Raw genomic sequence first — 15,124 nt, 5'->3', positions numbered from 1 at the left:
TAGCTCAAACTTTCCTAATGCGAGACCTATTGCATTGCAAATGCTTGTTTTTAACGTATTAACTGTGTTGCTTCTTACAACATCCACCCATCACTTTTCCGTGTTTCTGCCCCCGTCCCCTCAAGCAGGGTCGGATTGGGTTCAAAATTTGGCCCGGGCACTGATGAAAAAAGAGGTCCACATTCGCGAGGAGTGGCCCACATTCAAGGGGTGTGGCCCACATTCAAGGGACGTGGCCCACATTCAAGGGGCAGAGGTACAGAATGACAAGTGTCAGAGCGCAGCCTCCACAACATAAGAAAACCAGACAGTGAGGCACTAAGGGGAATTAAATTTAAATTTAAATTTTGCATCAGAAAAGCTGTGTTAAAAAATACAGACATGTTTATATAAAGTGTCCTCTTTAATTATTATGTTCCCTTTGCAGAATCGTAAAGCATGAACAAATGGTTATTTTTTATAGTTGTTTTTCCATTTGACAGTTTTATATAGTGTGAATTCAGCCCAATACAAAGGCTATTTGAGTTCTATTCATGAGCACCAATTACAGTACACAAGATCGATTTTTTGATTGAAGCGCCTGGGCGATGAAGTGATCTGCCCAGAATCACAGGGTGTTGAGCAGATGCTGGGATTCAAACCTGATTCCCCATCTCTGCAACTCTGGTATCAGGCCACATATGCCTATACACACACAAGGAATGAAAGTGGGAGGATACTGTTCTTGTGAATGAGACAGGGACAAGGTGACAATGGCCTACAAGCTGAACAACTAAACAAACAGCAAGGCCCATTTCTGTTAAAAAATTATTTGCGCCCTCCAGCTCAGGAGCACCTAAAAAGCAGCAAGGCCCCTGCTATTACTAACCTACTCAGCCCTCCCCAGCCCTCCAGGGCAGGAGCACATGAACAGCAGTGAGGCCCCTGCTATTAGTAAATTAATCAGCCCTCCCCAGCCCTCCACTGCCTCAGGGAAATGTCCTGGCAGGGAGCACAAAACACAGCTGCTGGGTCATCTATGGTAGCCAGGAGGAGGCTGAGGTGAAGATGATGTGAGTTACAAACATCACCTGGCCCCCACAGCGAGACCCATTTTTCCTCGCCCACTATGCCCTGAATGTGAAGGGCGGAGGGCAAGGACTAATGCAAGCACTGTTTCTGGGCTGCATGGGCCCCAGGGGGGCCGAGGTGAAAATGGCTCAAAGGCCTGAGCAACACCTGGCCCCCAGGTAGGCCGATTCTGGCACACAATCACCCCACCCCAGCCCACGTGATTGCTTTGCAGGGCAGGGGGTGAAGGAGAGGCCAGAGCTATTAATGGCTGTACGGCTGTCCAGCTTAGCTGCTTTCATTTCTCTGTCTCAGTGCCCTCTGTGGGCCGTTTTTTTTTCCTCCCCTTTCCCAGTCCACAGAGAGCCCTCTGTGGACTGGGAAAGGGGAGAAATTAAACGGCCCACAAAGAGTACTGAGACACCGGCCCTTCGGCCAATGCCCGAGTGCCCGCTGTGCCAATCCGCCCCTGCCCTCAAGCCCCCCAGTCACCTGTTTTATTTTTACTTAGTGATCCGACTCGGATTGGTAACTAAGATGATAAAAAAGCTCCCACATCATTTTGCTTTTTTGTTGTCACACAATCTAATTTATGTGATAAAGTTATGTAGTGACACAGGAGAGGGGCATGGCCTGGACGCCGATGTGGGCGGCAGCGGACTTCGGAGCTCCTCCGCAGCCGCCCTGCTCCCGTAATTATCCTGACTTGATTCCGGTTCCCCACCCGCGGAATGCACTCCTAAAAGCCTTGCGCCCTACCTGGCGGGAGAAAAGTGCGGCTTCGGGACCCCCACGCGGCGTGGGAACACTATCCGCCGCGCTCGGTGCAGCCTGAGCCTCTCCTTCTCAAAATGGCGGCCGGAGCTCGAGAGAGGAGCGCCTGACCGAGGCTCCCCCTTTGTCCAGGGATGACTTCTGGAGACCAGCTCAGCGAGCTGTATGCACTGGTCCCTTGCCCACACAGACCTGCAATGTGGGGGGCAGACAGCATTGGCAGGCCAGTCCCCACGGGCGGCCGGGCAGAGGGTTGCCTGACTTCAAAATGGCGGTGCCCGTGGTGTACCTCGAGGCCCCTCACAACGGTGCTTAGGAGACAGCGTGGTTGCACAGAGGAGAGATAATTCGGCAGCTTTACGGAGGCAGGGGTGCTCCGCTTGACACGGAGGGAGGGAGATGGCCATCGCCGCTGGCACCTCTCTACTGGCTGCGAGCTTGCCCGGGGGCCCTGCTTGGTCACGTGGAGACGATCTGGTTCGTGGAGCCTGCAGGCGCGGGGCTATAGAGGGCCCACTACGACCCCCCTAGAGCTGAGGAGGAGAGAGGCGATTAGAGGTGCTGGGCTGAGGAGGCTCTTTTGCCTTGATGGAGCGAGTCGGGTCCCCGAGCGGCTGAGCCTACAGATCAGCGTGGGACCCAGGTACTCCAAGGAAGTGCGGAGCGCTGATTCTACGGGTCACCAGGCATAGAAGCCTCACTGTTGGACGGGGGCTACAGCACTACAAGCGCTGCCTGTTACACAAGAGACTCTGCAAAGGGTGATTATACCGACTTGACCGGGTTGGTTAAGAGGCCCTGCGACGTGGTGAGTGGAGACGCGCTGAGAAGCCCGACATTCACTACTCCACCCAAGATGGGCAGCGTGTCCAAGAAGAAAGGTTTTGAAGCATTGCGGCTGGATGACTCGGGTCACGCCGCGGACGACGAGGAATCGGCGCCGGGGAATAGAGCTCCCACGCAACCACGCGACCCTTCCTTGGGCGACATCATGCAGGCCATCATGGCCTCGAGAGAGGCCTTGGAGAAACGAATGGACTCCATCGGATCTGACCTCTCCCTACTGAAAGATGACCACCGGAAACTTAGGGAGCGAGTGGCAACTCATGAGATGACCATGAAAGATATTCCGGACACGGTTGATAGCTTGCGGTCACAGTTGAAGGAGGTGGTGCAGAGGTCCGCGTGCTGGAGATGAGGGCAGAGGACAGCGAAGGGCGCTCCAGGCGCAATAACCTCCGCATAGTGGGAATCCCGGAGCGAGAGGAAGGATCCGACGCCGTTCAGTTCTTGGAGACATGGATAAAAGCGGAGGTGGCGCCTGAGGGTCTTTCTCCCTTCTACGCACTGGAGCGGGCGTACAGGGTTCCGACACGACTGCCAAAGCCAGGGGCCCAGCCGCGCCCGATGGTGGTGAGGCTTCTACACTACCGAGACCAAGACTACATCCTGCAGAAAGCCAGGGAGTTGCAGAATTTGAGAATTGGCAACAGTAAAATAATGATCTTCCCGGATTACACCAGGGACGTGCAGTGCCAGAGAGCTTCCTTTTTGGCAGTGAAGCGGAAATTGAGGGTTCTGCATCTTCCTTACGCAATGCTGTTCCCGGCCCGATTGCGGGTCACTGCTGACGGGACTACGCACTTTTTCATCATGCCACAAGCCGCCTGGGACTGGCTGGAAGCCCGTGGTGAGACTGGTGAGCGTTCACCAGCTGCGACCTCGCCTCGGCAGTGCTCTCCTACTACATTGCCAACGCAACGACCAAGCTCTCCCTCGGATTGGCGCCAAGAACGCGACAGGGCGGTTTTGGCGGTGGCGGCCATCAGCCAGGGAGCCCTCAGTCCAACCAGCAACACTTCGGAGCGCACTGGGAGTGGAGAACAGAGCCCAAGTTCCAGCAGCGCCCACGGGCTCTCTGAGACTGAATTACCAGGGGTCACTCCACAAACAGCAGATGGGGGGTTTGGCTGACCGAACATTATGCACGATCCGTCTGCCTTTGTGAGGTATTGGGGTTGCTGGCTGGGCCTTGGGATTTAGAGACTGGTGGGGGCTGGGCCGACGGAGCGCGCTGTGGAATTGTTGGGGGGGGACCGGGGTGGAGAGATGTTCACATGGGAGTGGGGAGGGGGCTGGGGGAGTTCTGAGATTCTTGATTCGTTGTTCCAGGCAGCCTGAACTGATTGGACTTTCTATGTGCATTTTCTTTGTTTGGATGGGGATGCCGTGTTGGATGCCTGTCCTGGGGAGGGGGAGTTGGGGTTGTTTGAATTGTTCTATTTGTGGGGGTGGGTTTAGGAGACCTGGGCGTGTCGGGGGGAGGATGGGATGGAAAATTATCTAGATCAATTTCAGCAATGGGACCCGCATTAGGTTACACATGTCTCACATGGAATGTAAGGGGTATGCATACTATGCATAGGCGACACAAGATACACTCCTTCTTGACACGTAGAGGTATACAAATTGCCTTCCTCCAGGAGACCCACCTCACTGCAAAGGAAGGGAAGGCTCTCCAACGCCGCTGTAGGGGTCAAGTTTACTACACTACATACTCAGCATATGCGAGGGGGGTCTTAATTTGGGTACGAGCTGGGGTTCCCTTTTAGTGCACATCACAATTGGTTGACCAAGAGGGCAGGTATGTGGTGCTCCAGGGGAAACTGGATGGTAGAGATTTAACACAGGGATGTTTATATGCGCCGAATGTGGACCAACCATCCTTCTTCTCCTTCTGTCCCACAAATTGGCATCAGTCTTAGTAGGGCCTCTATTATTTGGGGGCGATTTTAATTGTGTTACAGCCATTGACCTGGACCGCTCACACCCCCCCTTGCCAAATGCACCAGCAGGTAAACTGGCAGTGACACGCTCTACCTGGCAGCAGACTTGGGGGTTAATTGACACTTGGAGGGTTCAGCACCCATTGGATAGGGATTACTCCTTTTTCTCCGCTCTCCACGAATTACATGTCCGCCTAGACGCATTTCTATGCTCCCCTGATGTGCATGCGGAAATTAGTAATAGCGAATATCTCACTCGCACTATTTCTGACCATAACCCGCTGATGGCCCAGTTACAGTGGTCGCGGCCGCGCCCCAGAATCCCTACCTGGAGATTGTGCCCAGAAGCACTTGAGGATCAAGTCTTCCGAACCACCATAGCCATGGCCATTGAAGACTATTTTCAACTTAATGCAGGGACTATGGGGTCGGTAACTACTGAATGGGACGCCTATAAAACAGTGGTGCGCGGGAGATGTATTTCGGCGGTATCTGGGGCCAGGAAGACGCTACTGCAAGACATCCACCGGGATGATGAGCGATTGTGTGCCCTGGAGATGGAGCGCCCCGAACAGCCAGATAAGCAAGATGAATTATTGACAGCCAGGGAGGCAGTTGCAGCAACTGTAGAACGCTTACGATGTTTTGATTACACAGCCTATCTCGTACGGGCGCACTCAGAGCGGGATAAATCGGGAGCCCTTTTGGCCTGGCTAGCTAATCCCGCTCGACGCGGCTCAGTCATACTAGAGTTGAGGGATCGGGTAGGAGTGGCCCGCTTTGACCAACAAGGGATAAATGAGCTGTTTTTTGACTACTATACGGAGCTTTATCGTAGCACGGTGCTTCCATCAGAGGAAGACTTACAGAACTTTACGGGGGTCTGGATTTGCCGGAATTGGGGGATGATGATGCGAAACAATTGGGTAGGAACATCGAGGTGAGGGAAGTGCGAGTAGCCATTAAAAGCATGGCACGGAATAAAACGCCGGGATCGGATGGCTTTCCGGTGGAATTCTACCTCACTTATATCGACCTCCTTGCACCTCGTCTGGCGTGGCTCTACAACGAAGCCAAAAAGTTGGGTAGATTACCAGAGTCCACCAGGGAGGCGATCATAATCCCGCTACTGAAACCGGACAGGCAACCCTGGGATAGAACGGCGTATCGCCCTTTATCTATGCTAAACCTGGATTACAAAATCCTGATCAAAATTCTGGTGACTCTGCTGCTTCCCCACATGTCCACACTGATACATGCCGATCAGTCCGGGTTCATCCCCGACCGCAACACAGCGCTTATATACGACGGCTCCTACATATTCTGGAGGCCGACACTTATGAGGTGGATACCGCAGTGGTGTTTGCTGTTGACATCGAAAAAGCATTCGATAGTTTGGAGTGGGACTACCTCTTCCATGTTATGCGTCAGATGGGGTTGGGGCCGGATTTTGTGAGCTGGACAGCTTTACTGTACAAAGATGCCACGGCCAGAGTACGAACAGGAGGGGTGATCTCCGAGGCATGTAAAGAGGGAAGGGGCACACGCCAGGGCTGCCCCATCTCCCCATTGTTGTTCGCTATGGTGATGGAACCCCTTGCAGCGCACGCTCGATTGGGGCAAGCATATCAGGGATTAGACATTTATGGGCAGGTCCACCATATCGCACTCTATGCGGATGACCTATTAATGTTTTTGGCAGATACGGGGGAATCCCTGCGGGGAGCAAAATCTCTGCTGCGAGCCCTAAGTGTGGTAGCAGGGTTGAAAGTCAACTGGACGAAGTCGTGCCTATTTCCGACTCGTGGCGGTAGAGTGTGCCCGCGGACTACAGAGGGGGTGTCTTGGGAAGAGAGACGTCTCCCCTACTTGGGTACGGTGATTTATCACGAACGGGGAGATATCCTGGACGGAAATGTAGGGAAGGCGATCAGGGGTGCTAAAGCTAACTTTGAGTTCTGGAGCACCCTCCCTTTATCTGTAGTGGGCCAAGTGGTGCCAATCAAAATGGTGACCCTGCCGCGCTTACTCTACTTCGTTAGGACCCTCCCGATCTGGATACCGGTGAGCCACTTTCGGACACTACGGGTGCTGATCGGTTCCTTTCTGTGGGGATCAGGCAGGTGTAGGGTGGCGCTCGGAACACTCATGAGACCTCGAGCGGAGGGGGGACTGGCGGTCCCTGACTACGAGACGTACTACTTAGCTGCCCAGCTTCAATGGCTCACGCAATGGGTAGCGAGGACCACTAGGGAAGAAGGAGAGGCAGGTGTGCCGACGGGCCCCTTGCTGGTGTTGTCGCGCATAGTTCTGCGGCTCCCGATCGGAGACATGCCGCTCACTCAGGAGTTTGCCACAGCTCGTAAATGTTGGAACAGGTATCTACGAAGAGGGGGTATAGCGGTCCCTTACGCGCCCGATCTCCCATTAAAAATATGCAGGGCACTGCCGCACGGAGGAACCTGGCGGAGGTTGGAGACCTGGGAACAACAGGCTTTAGCGACCATAGGGGACCTATATGAGGAGGGCAATCTGCTGCCTTTTGATGTCCTCAAGGAGCGTTTTGAACTACCAGGGGGAGACTTTCTAGTCCATGCTGCCTTAACAACACTGTTCCAGTTGGTGCATTTTCAAATTTTACATAGGGCATACCTAACACCAGCCTGTTTACATAAATACTTTCCAGCCCAGTCCGCGGCCTGTCCCAGATGTGCACAGGGGGACGCCGATTTTAAACACATGATATGGGCTTGCCCATCGCTTGATTCCTTTTGGCAAGGGGTGACGGCACTGTTGAGGGAGGTTACTGAGAGGGACATACAACCCACCATCGCACATTGCATCCTTCATTGGTTTTCCCACACCTCAAAAAACAAAATCACTAGTAAATTTATTGACCTGGGGTTCCTCTTAGCTAAAAGAACCACAACCTTCCAGTGGAAGGCGAACAAAGGTCACAGTGTGGATAAATGGAAACATGAATGTAGTAAGTGGGCTCGATGTGAGGGGGAGGTCCGACTACAAATGGCGCATAGAACAGGTAATGAACAGGAATTAGAGAGGGCGAGAGCCTGGGAGAGATAAGTCATGGAACTCACACTCCCCGCAGACGAGGATGGAGGGACACCTGCACACAGCCCTGGGGAACACCCGCCATAAAATGGCAAGATGAAAGCAAGTTGCCTTGCATTATCCGGTTGCGCACTGATGCCCCACACTGGGCAGTGAGACGACACATACCACATGTTATCCACTGGCCCGGATGCGAGATAAGAGCGGAGATGTCCACACCTTTACAACCCAATGGGGCTGCACCAAGACACGCCTGGGGGGAAGGGGGGTGGGATGTGTTGAATGAAGGGGGGAGAGAGGGAAGGGGGGCTATAGTTGGAGTAGTGAGTAGATGTTGGGGGTGGGACGGGGTTCATACAGGGGTTTTAGTTCTATCATTTGCAATTGGTTGCACTGCCATGTTAGTGGCCCAGTGTACAAGAGCTATGTGTGTACAGGATTACTGCTGATTATGGAATTTAACCAAGTACTTGTCTTGTGATAAAAAAATGTTTTGGTTCAACACTGATGCACAAAGTTCCCCTGGGGGATGTATGTGTGTGAGTGATCTATCCACCTCTCTCCAAGGGTGGTTGTGTGTGGGAGACAGGGACAGTTGCCCCTTATCGGAATTAGGGAAACCTCACACAACAGGTCGGTTCTACGGCTACTGTCATATTACCAACCGATTGCTTCGTGTCATCATCGGCTTCCTGCTCCTACGTCAGGCCGGCGCTGCAATGCCCGACGGGTAGCACTGAGTGCTACTCTTTTGCGGAGATCTTTTATTCCTGGCCGATGTGTGAGTGAGTGTGAGGGGCCCAAGTGGACAAGTAGTGAGCGTGAGGTGTGGTTTAAAAAAAGTTAGTATAGTCTACTCTGGGCAATTTTATTCTTGTAGCTAACTACTGATAGAGCAAGCTTCGCATCGCGACTTGCTCGAGTCATGAACCTCGCCCCTGTGTAATCAATTAATAAATTTGTACGTCTTACTAATCTTTTATTTTTTATATTCGAACGAAGTAGATGAAGCTTGCACATGTATTTCTAATACAACTAATCCATGTCCCTAAAACATGGCCGCCGCTTGGAAAATTGCTTCTGCGCATGCGTCAGTCACACTCACGTGACCTGACGTAGTTATAAGTTTGGTGGGAAAAGGTGCGCATGCGTAATACACAGCTTTCGTGGATAACGTGGTGAATGCTCTTGTGTTCGTGTATATGTTGCTAATGTTTAAACTGCATAGTATATTTTTATAATGATAAGTTTAAAGTACAAAACCAATGATGTGTTTTTCATACCGTCACTTCTATGTTTTAATTTGTTTTCGCTTACTTTTCATGTATCCTCGACTCGGAGGGGTGCTGGGGCTGGGGAGTCCATCTTGGAGGGTATTTCTGCGCAGAATCACTAGAGGCTGCCACGACATTGAACTCAGGCCAAAGAAGGTTGATGCCAGAGCCACCCTGGGAAAGTGCACCTTCACCCAGCAAAAGCATCATGATTATGTTCTATTGTATCGAAATGTATTCTTTCCATTGTATTCTCTGCGACTTCCCATGGGAACCCCAATCTTGCTAGGCGGCACCCTAGGATGCAAAGTAGGCCTCCAAATAGTCTGTTCTGATTGGTGTGTTACCCAAATCCTACCTTAGGACCAATCCAAATTGAGGGATTCTGACACTTTGCAACATTGGGGGGTGGTACACCGTCCCAAAACAGTATATCTACCCTGGGTTCACCTAGGGAAATTGTCCGACTTGTCTGGTTTAGCTGACCTGTCACTGACCCAACGCACTCAATAGGTGACTGTAGATACAGAGAGCTGCGGAGCACTCTGTCCGAAATTTGACCATAGACTAAGGTTTTACTAAACCTTAAAGTGCTGGCGGAGCACTTTGCTGGGAGTTTGCTGACCCAATCGGGGTCTTGATCGATAGCTGCAGAGAGGGTGGAGCGCAGGCGTTGCTTCCGAACTGCGGGTGCTGGTCCTGTCCTGAGGGTCCTGTCCGAGAGGTCCTGTCCTGATTCCTAATCTGGTTTTCCTGTCCTGTCCTGGGTGTCCATTCTGCACCTGCTGTCCATTGAGGGGTATCCTTCCTTGAGGGTTTCCTGTCCTTAACTGACCCGTGGCCAGGGTTTGGTTTCCACACCAGTCTAGGTAAATATTCCTCTGAAAACTCTGAAATCTTGCACCTTTCTGAATTTCTGTCTTTGCTTCAATAAAGACATACCTTTGCATATGTTAATTTTCCATGTTTTTCCGCAACCATTGAATCATAAAGTCATTTGCTTTGATTTCATAACGTGTTCCCATGTTATCCTACCTGTTAGAAATTATATTTTGCATTGCAGTTTGTCATTTCCTGATATGGTCTAGAACATCCTTACTTAAACTATCTAAAGAACTTTTGCCTTAAATGTAAATGTAAATGTACATGTAAATGTACAGGAATTTATATAGCGCAAATCACCAAGCGGTTTCTAAGCGCTTGCTTAGGGAACCCGTCCTGGTATTCCCCTGTGAGATAACCCCGGCAGGGTATCCGCAAGGTGAAAGCCAGGCATCCCGCCGCGAGGGGCCGTTGTGGAGATTAAGCAAGCTATTGCCCAGAGTTGCAGAGTGTGAACCCGTGAATCGAGTAGGCACCGGAGCGAGAATTGTCGAGTCCATGGACAATTTAGGACTCAAGACCCCGCCGAGCCGGGAATTGAACCCTGGTCCCGGGCTGACCTCTGCTTCCAGGTCTGCCTCCTCTAACCAGTGAGCCACACTTCTCCACTTCATTTTGAATGTGTCCTGGTTCCATTTGGTTATAAATGTTTGCACTGACTTATTTGCTATTTAGCTATATACTTTCTGTTATTCTGTTCATTGATTGCTTAATTACTGTGAATTTGATATTTTCTGAATTTTACTAAATTAGATAAAGACTTTAAAACTTCCAGTTGTCCGTGGTCATTTACAAAGAGAATTTGAATGTTATTTGTTGGGTTTGTATTTTGCTGCCTTTCCTTTTACAGCTAGCTCCCTGATCCATTGTGGTCATAGGTACCCGCATCGGTGGATGGTAAGTCGGGTATTCTGAAGAATAACGAAAGGAACTCACAAATTATTGATAGTAGACCGTGAGGTCATCCGATCAATGTATATGGTGATTTGAAATATATGGGCCCGAAGCCGGAGGTGGCGAAATTATTGGTCGGGTGACCCGCGCGCTCTATCAGTATTTTCTGGTAGCAGAGTTATGGTTAGGGAATAGTTAACGGTTAGGTAGGACTAGTTAAGCTAGCCAAGTCGGTAGCTGCTAACATTATTGCTGCTATAAGAGCGGCCATTTCGGGGACTTGATCATTCTCTTGAGATGCGTTGCTTTTGAAATTTATGAATTGTTTGAAAATTGTTATTCTTGTTCTTATATTGTTATATGTATTAATCCATGCGTATGTAAAACGGTTTGTTAAGTGTTGTCGGAAATCCCCGGGGAAATTGAATGGCAAGTGGTGAATAGAATCCATTTGCCTTGAGGTCGCAGGCTCAAGGAAAGTTAGGTGCAGGTTAGGTAGAACCGGAAGCACTAACTAGGGCTTTTTCTGAATACATGTGTGAATAAATGTTAGTAACGAGGTTCATTGGCAAAATTCCCATAGTGGCGTACCCTAATAAGGGTCACATCGGAAGAGTAGCAGGTTCATCGGAGCTTGGGTGAAAGCAAAGGGGTCCGCTGGGAAACCTTAGACTCGGATATATCCCGGAAAGAGTGGATGGGTCTAGGGAAGTAACAGGTTCACTGATGCTAGAGTGAAGGGTAGGCGGAAGAGATCTACCCGTAGTGTGTGAAAAGTAAATGGAAGTAGTTTACTTGCAGTAAAACAACTCTTTTCTGTCTAGACACTTGAGCACTGTGGCGAATGTGTATTCGTCGTAAAATAACCAAGTACTAAGCACTTTAGAAAGAAAGAAAGTTTCCGTTACCTTGCGAAGGGAGAGAGTCAGTCGCGAAGCGTCTCTGACGTCACTCCGTGCCGCGCTGGGATTGGTAGAAGCAGCGGGCGGGTAGCGGGGCTGGAATTGTGAAGGAGGGGTGAGCGACGAAGCGTGAGAACTGTCTCACGAAAAGGCCGCGCACCCATTGGCCGAAAATTATTTGAACTCGTGCACCCCATTGGTCGCACGGAATTACAAGACGCATTCTGATTGGAGGTAATTTTGTAAACAAAGTTAGGCGTAGGAATCGTATGTGGCACTCGTATACTCCAGAGACTAGACCCGATCCAAGAAACCTAGGGTTTGAAAGGGATCAGTGGAAGGCTAATAGATACGACATTATGTACGGAAATAAGCGAAAATTGTCCCTTGTAAATAAGGTAAAGAATTACTTCAAAAAGGACAAGCCGATCAAAACTAGAGAGAGCATTGTTATTCCACCACCAAATACTCCCGCCTCTTTCATGATGTTCGACAGAGGGTACAATACATGTGTGTGGTTAGAAAATTGGGCGAAATACACACAAGATGACGGAATAATGGCCTTTCCGTTAGAAGGTACCTTTAATGGTAGGATCCTATTCAATTTAAGAACCCGAATGAATGAACTACATCCCAGACCGAGACTAACGCAGTATGAGGCATTAGAGGAATGGGAGATCGAGGCTTTCCAAAGAGACAAGCCCCGAATGGACAAAGGGCTGACAAAGTATTACCCAAAACTGAAACAAGAAACCCGAGACAAAAAGATGAAAGAATGGAGACAGAGCATGATTGTTGAGGGACTGTTTCCCATGATGCCAGCAGAAGATCCTCTTGGGGGGGGGAAAGGACAGAGAAATCTAAACACTGGGGGCCCCTCGGAGAATCAGATGACGAATTGTTAGATGACATATGCATGAGAAGTCCGCCTCCTTATAATGAGGGACACCGACCTTCGAGTGCAGGAGATATTCCCCGGAGACCCCTACAAAGGGAAGAGGTCAGGTCCGCAAGTGTAGGAGGGGATTATCTAATTCCTCCTTATACTGAGAATCTAGGACCCGTAGAAACCAGAAGTATTTACCCAAGGAGACCAATTGGTGGGGAGATGGGACATTCACGGGAAAGGGAATTTTTGCTCTCGTCCCCCCTACGGAGGTGAGGTGAGGTCCTTAAGTTCAGGAATGCCATTATTACAGCCACGGGAGGAAGAAGACCAGAGAATTCTAGGCACAGGAAGTTTGTTTCAGAAACCTAATTATGGCGGAGGACCAAGTGAGACACATCCCACTGCCCCGAGTTATGCTCCCATTCTAACCCCGCAGGTGTTACATGACAAATCCTTGGACAGGTTATTGGAAGAGAAAGAGCGGGAAGCGCTAGCAAACCAGAGAGCTGAGATAATACAGAAAATGTCACAGCTAAATGCAAGTCCTGAAGCCTTGACGATCCCAGTAACTATCGGACCAGTGGTTCCGTTGTACGGGGACCGTCAAGGAAGTCCGAAAACTCCAGTAATTACTCCTGTCATTGCACCGACCAGACCAGAACCATTAATTGTAGATGACCAGACAAGTGAGTGCGAATCGGAGGTCTCGCTGCTAGATCTGCCCGTTAGAAATACAGGAAAAAGGATCCAGAAAAGACATAATCCTTTTAACGCGAGGGAAATTTAGATGGAATCGACCTCAGGTACTAAGAGTGTCACCTTGGTGACTCCTGAAGAAATCGAAAGATGGAGTCAAGAATTTGAAAAACAAACGTCCCCAACGAAACCTTTAGATCTCTACAAGCTGAGAATAGAAATAGAGGAATTGATGGCAGGAAACGTAGGATTAGATAGATTAAATACCTACTCTGAAGATGAAATGCTGTTTATCTGCAAGAGTCTGACCCGAAATACCCGAGTACTTCATGAAAAACTGACAGATACTGCTGCTAGCATGGGAATAGATATTTCAAAATCAAAACCACTGCAGAAACCATATAGGGCAGATTTCTCAGACATGGATTTGGAAAACTTGAATGTTTTAGGGAAGAAAGCACAGGTCAAAGAACTATTGACAGTATTACAAAAATGGGGAGATGTGGAAAGGTGGAAAGCCAGATGGGCCAAGAAAAAGGATGAGGCCAGGTCTAGGCAGGCAACTCCCGAATTCGCTCTAAGGGAAGCTGACAAACCAGAACAGTTATGCCCTATGCGTGAAGTACCAGGTGGAAAATACGTACATGTTCCATGGTCCAGACAGGATATTGTATCCTTTACTAACGATTTCCCGAAATTACGCGAAAAGCCCGTGGATTGGTATAGGCAGGTAGAAAGATTCGTGAAAGTGCAAAAATGCCTGTGGAAGGACCTGGATGGGTTTTTCGATATAGTGGTCCCTGTGGATCTATGGACCGAGTGTAAAATAGCCATAGCTTGGCCGAGTGAGGAATACCCAAGAGATGACAAAACAGGGGAACCATCGAAGGAAGTAATGAGACAATATGAGCAGGTAATACAGCATCTAAAACTAAAAGTGCCAGCAAAGGAAACTGATTGGACCAAGATAGATAGAACCACGCAGGAAAGAGACGAGACAGTGCACTCCTTTTATGAAAGGCTGTTGCAGGTGTTCAAAACATACAGTGGTATAGATAACATCGAGATGAAGGATATGACACATTTTATTTACAGGTTTGTAAATGGTTTAAGACCCGAAATTTGTCAATGGATAAAAGATAACAAAATCTGTTGGCATACTAAAAAGATGGATGAGGTCCTACGGTACGCAAAGTACTGTGAGGACGAGATGGCAGAAAAGAAAAAGGCTCTCAAGGAGAAGGTTATGTGGGCTCAAGTGAAGCTCGCAGAACAGCAGGAAAAACAATTGAATAAAATGGCCAAAACTACTCAGAATCCAGGTCCTGGGGGTGGGGGTGGAGGAAAGCCCCGGCCCAAAATGAGCAGGGAGGAGGCTAAGAAGAAATTTCCCTGCCACCAGTGCGGAGAAATTGGACACTGGCGAGACGAGTGTCCCTATTTGCAGGATGATAACTCCCAAACACCTGATTTAACTCCACAGACGCAGAATGAAAGACCAAGAAAGACCCAACAACAGGTAAAAACGATTCAGTTGCCCCGAGCACCAAAGCAAGTGTTTAAGGGAAAATCCACGCAGGGTGATGACGTAGAAGTCTGGGGGAGCAATGAGAACAGAAATACAGCAACTTCGCAGTATTTACTAAATGATACCTTCCTTTGTGATGACCAGTACTGACGGGGCCTGAGAGGGGAGGACGAGGAGTGCGTACTTGGCGCCTCCTTGCCGGTAGACCAGTCAGGGCCATACATTGAAGGAAAGGTTGACGGAAATGATGTCACTTTTCTGTTGGACACTGGCGCTACCCGTTCTACTGTAAGAACAGGGGACGTTCCAAACCTACCCCTCTCGGGAGAAGCAATCCAAGTAGTGGGGGTATCTAATCAACTGATTAGTACTCCTGT

Source organism: Lissotriton helveticus, chromosome 7 (genome assembly GCF_964261635.1).
Source record: "Lissotriton helveticus chromosome 7, aLisHel1.1, whole genome shotgun sequence".
NCBI classification, from domain to species: domain Eukaryota; kingdom Metazoa; phylum Chordata; class Amphibia; order Caudata; family Salamandridae; genus Lissotriton; species Lissotriton helveticus.
This window is presented reverse-complemented; position numbering follows the sequence as displayed.